Consider the following 7,233-nt stretch of genomic DNA (forward strand, 5'->3'; position numbering starts at 1 on the left):
GAAAAATCATCCTAAGTGAGGTAACCCAATCACAAAAGAACACACATGGTATGTACTCACTGATAATTGGAAATTAGCCCAAAAGTTTGGAATATGTAAGATACAATTCACAGAACACATGAAGCTCAAGCAAAAAAACAACCAATGTGTGCATTCTTCAGACCTTTTTAGAAGGGGGAACAAAAATACTCACAGGAGGAAACATGGAGACAAAGTGTGGAGTAGAGACTGAAAGGCCATCCAGAGACTGCCTGACATGGGGATGCATCCAATATACACCCACCAAACCCAGACAATATTGCTGATGCCAAGAAGTATATGCTGACAGAAGCCTGATATAGCTATCTGCTGAAAGGCTCTGACAGAGCATGACAAATACAGAGACAGATGCTCACAGCCAACCACTGAACTGAGAACAGGTTCCCCAGAGGAGATAGAGAAAAGATTGAAGGAGCTGAAGGGGCTTACGACACCATTAGAAGAACGCAATATCAACCAACTAGACCCCTACAGAGCTCCCAGGAGAACACTGGGATGGACCTATAGCTCCAGCTGCATATATAGCAGACGATGGACTTGTCAGGCATCAATCGGAGAAGAGGCCCTTGGTCCTGTGAAGCCTAGATGCCCCAGTGTAGGGGAACGTCAGGGTGGGAAGATGGGAGGGAGTTGGGTGGGTGGGTGCACCCTCATAGAAGAAGTGGGATAGCAGGTTTCTGGAGGGGGAACTGGGAAAGGGGATAACATCTAAAGTGTAAATAAAAATGCAATAACATAATAATGATAAAAGAAAAAAACAACAACCAAACCAAAAAGAAACCACTGTAACAATACATATCACTTCCCTTGGACCTCCCACAGAACTAACTTTTACAATCTAGGGTAATGCATAGGTGAAATCTTAAAATTCATACTTTTCTATGCCTTTGATTCAGATTATGCACATGTTTCATTTGCTGAAACCCTCAAATACAGGGTCTAAAAGCCACCTCCTAAAATAAATATGCCTTTGTAGATACTATTTGATAAAGAGAAGTTTGTAATATTGTTCGTTATCTTGACCAGTTGAGGTCAGTTGGAGCCAGTGATTTAATCCTTTGTCTGTAAAGTATCCCATTCCTTACACACACACACACACACACACACACACACACACACACACACACACACACACACACACACAAACTCCGCCTCCATGTGATGCTAACCTTGCTGTTCAATAAAGACAGAAAAGTTTTTGGTAGGAACAGACAGACACACACGTGCACACATGCACACACACACACAGACAACAGACAGAAATACACAAACCACGTAGACACACACACACATACAGAGACAGAAACACTAGACAGCCTTCAGGCAAGAACAGATTTAAACTTGTGCAATAGACAAAAGTTAGAAGGCAGAGAGAATATGAAATAGAGAATATAAATTTGGACTCACTCTTAGGTAATTAAACGACTCCAAGGGAAAAGGCTTCCTTTTCATTCTTTAACACAACTCAGATGCATTACTCACCAATGTGTTTGATTCATTTACATATGCAGAATCTATTAGCTGGTATCATTTTTTTTCATAAGCATAAGCTGGGAAACGATAAAACTCCCCACCAAGTAGAACAAGTAGCTCTGTCATCTGAAAGTGTCCTTGGACTCAGAACCCTGTGCTTTCAGGACAGACTCTTAGAACTATCATGATCATGGCAACACAGTTTCCAGAACACACCAGCCAAACCTGATCCTCATTATATTCATGAAAAATCTATTTCTTAGCTAGAATCTCTAAAGAGAGTTGGGTACTACTGGTGCTTCTTTTTCCCAGCCTATGCAGAGTTGCAATGATGTACACAGAGAACTGTAGTGACCAATCAGGAAACCATCTATGAAGAAATGGCTAAGCAGTGTGGTATATATGCTAGTTCTATTTCGTGGTGTTTTTTTTTTTCCTTTAGAGAAAAATCTAGACTGTTTTCCAAAGTGGCGGCTCTAATTTACATTCCCAGAAGCACTGCATAATAGTGTCCTTTTCCTAACATTCATATCAGAATTATTTATTTTGGTAATGGACATTCTGACTAGGGTGAGATAGAATCTTAAAAGAGATTCTCCAATAGCTATTTAGAGTGAACATTTTTTTTTGTCAACATGACTTGAGAAGAACCCAGATTAACTGCATAGCTGAATCAGCAGACATGAATGTACAAGCATATCTGTTGCGTGTTGACTTTACAGACCTCTAGGCAACTACACAATACCCTGATTCTTACCACATACCGAAATTACACCAACATGAAATAAATGGACAGTTAAACAGCAACAAGAGTGCATCAAGAATAAAAGAACCCCCCCCCATTAAAAAAAAAAACCCAAGAAGCAGATGAACTCATCCCAGAATTCTATCAAACTCACAAAATAACTGATAGTAAAGCTACTTAAAATATTCCGTGATGGAAAAATGAAGCAAGGCTTCCAGACTCTTTATCAACCTAGTACTATCTGATACCATGTCAGATAAAAAACATAAACATGAAATCACACTCTTTTGTGGCAATATTATTATCATCACCATTGCTATTTGACATTTTACATAAAATACCTCTTGTAGTGTATACTCTCATTTCCTACTCCTACAGCCCTAGTTTCCTAGTTCATACTTTCAATTAATGTCCCTCTCTCCTTCCTTTCCCTCCCTCTCCTCTCTCCTCCTCCTCCCTCCTCCTCCCTCCCTCCCTCCCTCCCTCCCGTTTTTTATTCATCTTGTGTTGTGACCCACCAAATTTAACCAGGTCCATCTGGTGAGCCTGGTGAGCACAGCAGACACCGAACTAAAGACGGTGATTCCCCTTTTCCTAAAATCTAACCATAGCCACAGTGTAGATTAAAAGGCGGGACCTTGTGAGTCTGTCCCCTTCTGAGACTGATTAGGGATAGGGCTGGTTTTTGAGAGCAACCAGAGCGGGTATGTGCAGTTCCTATGGGTTATTGATTACCACAGTTCTATGGAGTCTGGAGAATTTGCATACCATGTACATTTCACCTTTCTTCTTCTTTGTTTCTTTCCCCCTACTCTTCATCAATATTTCCAAAGCCATAGATGGGATGGTATAACCGACTTGTTTATAACTGCACTGGTATTATTTTCTGCCTCTTGGACAGCCTCACCTTTCCGCATTCATCACTGAGATTTCTTTGCTTTTCCTCATTCTTTTAACCATTTATTGATTCTTTGTGAATTTCATTCATATCATGCAATCCCACTCATTTCCTTGTCCCTTCATATCTGGCCAGAGACTTACGGATAAAAATGAGGGTGCTTGCAGCTAACCATCAGACCAAGCACAGGGACCCCAAAGGAGGAGTTAGAGAAAGGATTGAAGGAGCTGAAGGGTTTGCAAGCCTATAGGAAGAACAACAATATCAACCAACCAGACCCCCCCAGAGCTCCCAGGGACCAAACCACCAACCAAAGAGTACATATGGAGGGAGCCATGGCTCCAGCTGCATATGTAGCAGAGGATGCATTGTCTGGTATCAATAGGAGGAGAAGCCCTTGGTCCTGTGAAGGCTTGATTCCTCAGTGTAGGGGAATACCAGGACATTAAGGTGGGAGCGTGGGAGCGTGGGAGCGGGAGCAGCCTCATAGAAGAGGGTGAAATCTGGAAAGGGGATAACATTTGAAATGTAAATACATAAAACATCCAATAAAAAAGTACCTTTAGCATGCCTCCCAGAAAGACGTGAGCATCCTAATTTAGGGTTTTTACTGTCTTTTGCTGTTGTTTTTTTTTTTTTTTTTCCCAGAAGACTGGTATCCCAAGGCAGGATAACTTGTATCTGAAGGGTTCAAAACCTAGGGTCGAGGGAAAGATACCTGGTTTACTGTCTTACCAGATCTAGTTCTGGTCTTGGCTAGCGGCAAGCTCCGGAGAAGTCTGGGCACCGAGAGGGTCCAGGGCAGCCTAGCAGCTCCGTGGAAGGCAGCTTGAGATGGATTCTGAGAGGCGGTTCCTGAAGGGGAGAGTGGGCACAGCTGCCTGATCCGAAGCCATTGGGAGGCTGGGAGGAGAGGGTTGGGGAGCGTTGATAATGGCTGGGAGGAATTGGGAAGCTAATTAAGTAAAAGAGCCCACAGTCCGCGGGTTTGGAGAGAACGCGTAGAAGGAAGCGGATGTCTGTTGGGCGGGTCATGGAGGAGTCTTTCCAACCAACCAGACCACAGTGACAGGAAATTCCTCCATTCCCTGAAGGACTCCGGGTGCCCCGGTCCTGAAGTGGAAGGCGGGCCTCGTATTCCGGGACTTGAAAAATCCCCTAGAGTTAGCAATCACCCGCCCAGCGGTGAGAACCGCAGCCCTGAGGCCCTGGAACCTCCCAGGTCAGAGGAGTTGCTGGGCTGGGGAACTATCAGAAAGGACCGGGAGAGTGGTTTGGCTGCTGCCTAAGGACGCCACTCTCACAATTCTGTTGTGGATATCTTGCCATATCCTGGAAGTTTGAGATTCTGTGAATAGGGGCTTGTCGTGATTTTTTTTTCCTATTCATTTTACAATATTCAGGAATCTGGCAGAACATATGCGTTATCTGTTGTTTGCAAACAGGGTTCTCTTTGCCATTGTGGAAATTACAAAACTCCTGGACTTTAATTCATCCATGCTTTCTCACTCTCTTGTCTTACCACTTGCTTACTCAAGAGGTTTGTAGATAATAATCACGCGAGGAACCAGTATAGGTTTAGCTGAATCGGAAAATATACTTTATCGGGTGCCACAGTTATACCTGTAAATATTAACATTTACTAAGCAAACTTTTTACTACCCATTAATTTTCTGTCTGAGGTATATTCAGTTTAGGATATAAATATAGTATTCATAAATGTCTTCATATGCTTTGTTCTAATTTTACACCTTAGGCAAGCCCAGTATTGCTGTGAGAGTGTATCAGGCCGCAGTATTTGTATAATTAGGAAACCGACTATAGATTAAACAGAATTAGCAAGCATCTTTTGAATAATTATGGTCACTCACCTGTATCAGAAAAATGCCTTCTTTGTTCAAGAACAGCGCTCTGCCCCTAGACATCTGCCCAGTTGTTGTTTTATATTTCATGGTTTGTTGACATTGCGTGACTGTGAACTTCTTGGAGGAATGGGAATGCCTAGACCCTGCTCTCAGGGCTCTTTATAGAGACCTCCTGTTCCAGAATTGCAGCAGGGTGGTTTCTGTGAGTGAGCAGCAACCTCCCTAACTCCTCCTCACAGTTCCCAGGACTATGCATGGGCATAAGCTGTGTGTGAATGAGTATCTTATTTCAGAGTAAAATGAAGTCCTTAGAGGACACAAGACTTTTTTTTTCAATACCTTTTCTTTTCTTCGCTTGTATCCTTTTGGAGGGCGTTAACCTCTTTTATTTTCAGTCCATGGAAAGTTCCAGGGTGCTTTCTGAAGAATCTTTTCTCCTATGCAGGTGTCACACTCCTTAGCCAGATCCTCTCACCTGTGAAGTAGAGCAAAAAGCATTGGATGTGAAGAGTGAGGAGATGCTAGACAAGCATCCAGGTATATTAGAGCGATTGAGGGGGGACTAGGGAAGGACTAAAGTGATAGTAATTAGAAACAGGATATTCAACTGGTTTTGCAAGATTTTATTTCATTCAAAATGTTTCTAGAGAATTCCACTGAAAATAATATTAGAATATCTTTATTGTAGGTATTAGAAGACTATGTAACAATACTCGGAGGCAAGTGCAGTCTTTTTTTTTTTAATTAGATTTTATTATTGGATATTTTTTATTTTCATTTACCCCATTCCTGGTTTTCTGTCATTAATCCCATATCCAACCCCCGCCCCCCCACCTTCTTCTCTGAGGGTATTCCTTGTCCTCAACCACTGACCTGTTTCACCTACTTGCCCTGACACTCCCCTACACTGGGGGGTGGGTCCAGCCTTGGCAGAAACAAGGGCTTCTCCTGCCATTGGTGCCCAACAAGGCCATCCTCTTCTACATATGGAGGTAGAGTCATGGGTCTGTCCATGTTTAGTCTCTAGGTAGTGGTTTAGTCCCTGGGAGCTCTGATTGGTTGGTATTGTTCTTCTGGGTTGCAAACCCCTTCAGCTCCTTCAATCCTTTCTCCAACTGCTCCTACAAGGACCCCATTCTCAGTTCAATGGTTTGCTGCTAGCATTTGCCTCTGTAGGCTCTGGTAGAGCCTCTTAGGAGACAACTGTATCAGGCTCCTGTCAGCATGCACTTCTTGTCTTCATTAATATTGTCTAGTTTTGGTATATATATCAGGGATCCCCAGGTAGGGAAGACGCTGAATGGCCATTCCTTCAGTCTCTGCTCCAAATTTTGTCTCCATATCCCTTGCCATGAATATTTTTGTTCCCCCTTTTAAGAAGGACTGAAATATATGCACTCTGGTCATCCTTCTTAGAGCTTCCTGTGGTCTGTGGATTTTCTCTTGAGTAATTCAAGCTTTTGGGCTAATATACAGTTATAAGTGAGTGCATACCACTTGTGATTTGGTTACCTCACTCAGGATGGTATTTTCTAGTTCCATCCATTTGCCTATGAATTTCATGAAGTCGTTGCTTTTAATAACTGAGTAGTACGCCATTGTGTAGATGTACAACATGTTCTGTATCCATTCCTATGTTCAAGGACATCTGTGTTCATTCCTGCTTCTGGCTATTATAAATAAGGCCGTTGTGAACATAGTGGATTATGTGTATTTATTATACATTGGAGCATCATTTGGGTATATGCCCAAAAGTGGTATAGCTGGGCCTCAGGCAGTACAATGTGGAATCTCAGGGTTGTTTTGATTTGCATTTTCCTGATGACTAAGGATGTTGAGCATGTCTTTAGGTATGTCTCAGCCATTTGACATTCCTCAGCTGAGAATTCTTTGTTTAACTCTGTACCCCATTTTTTATTAGGATTATTTGGCTCTCAGGAGTTTAACTTCTTGAGTCCTTTGTATATTTTGGATGTTAGCCCTCTATTAGATGTAGAATCGGTAAAGATCTTTTCCCAATCTGTTGGTTGCAGTTTTGTCCTAATGACAGTGTCCTTTGCCTTACAGAAGCTTTGGAATTTTGTGAGGTACCATTTGTCGATTCTTGATCTTAGAGCATAAGCCATTGGTGTTTTGTTCAGGAAATTTTCTCCAGTGCCCATGTGATTAAGACTCTTCCCTACTTTTTCTTCTATTAGTTTAAGTGTATCTGG

The 7,233-nt window shown here is 42.2% G+C and overlaps 1 protein-coding gene across 1 annotated transcript in view; it reads right to left on the reverse strand.

Annotated features, from left to right (window-relative positions):
• LOC116892786 (zinc finger protein 420-like) overlaps nucleotides 1-4,110 on the reverse strand; it is a 52,002-nt gene extending 47,892 nt beyond the window's left edge. Inside the window, 1 exon segment of the mRNA XM_032894659.1 lies at nucleotides 3,891-4,110. The gene's annotated coding sequence lies outside the window, so the exon portion shown is untranslated.
• Between the last annotated feature and the right edge of the window lie 3,123 nt (nucleotides 4,111-7,233).

This window comes from Rattus rattus, chromosome 2, assembly GCF_011064425.1.
Source record: "Rattus rattus isolate New Zealand chromosome 2, Rrattus_CSIRO_v1, whole genome shotgun sequence".
Classification (NCBI taxonomy): Eukaryota; Metazoa; Chordata; class Mammalia; order Rodentia; family Muridae; genus Rattus; species Rattus rattus.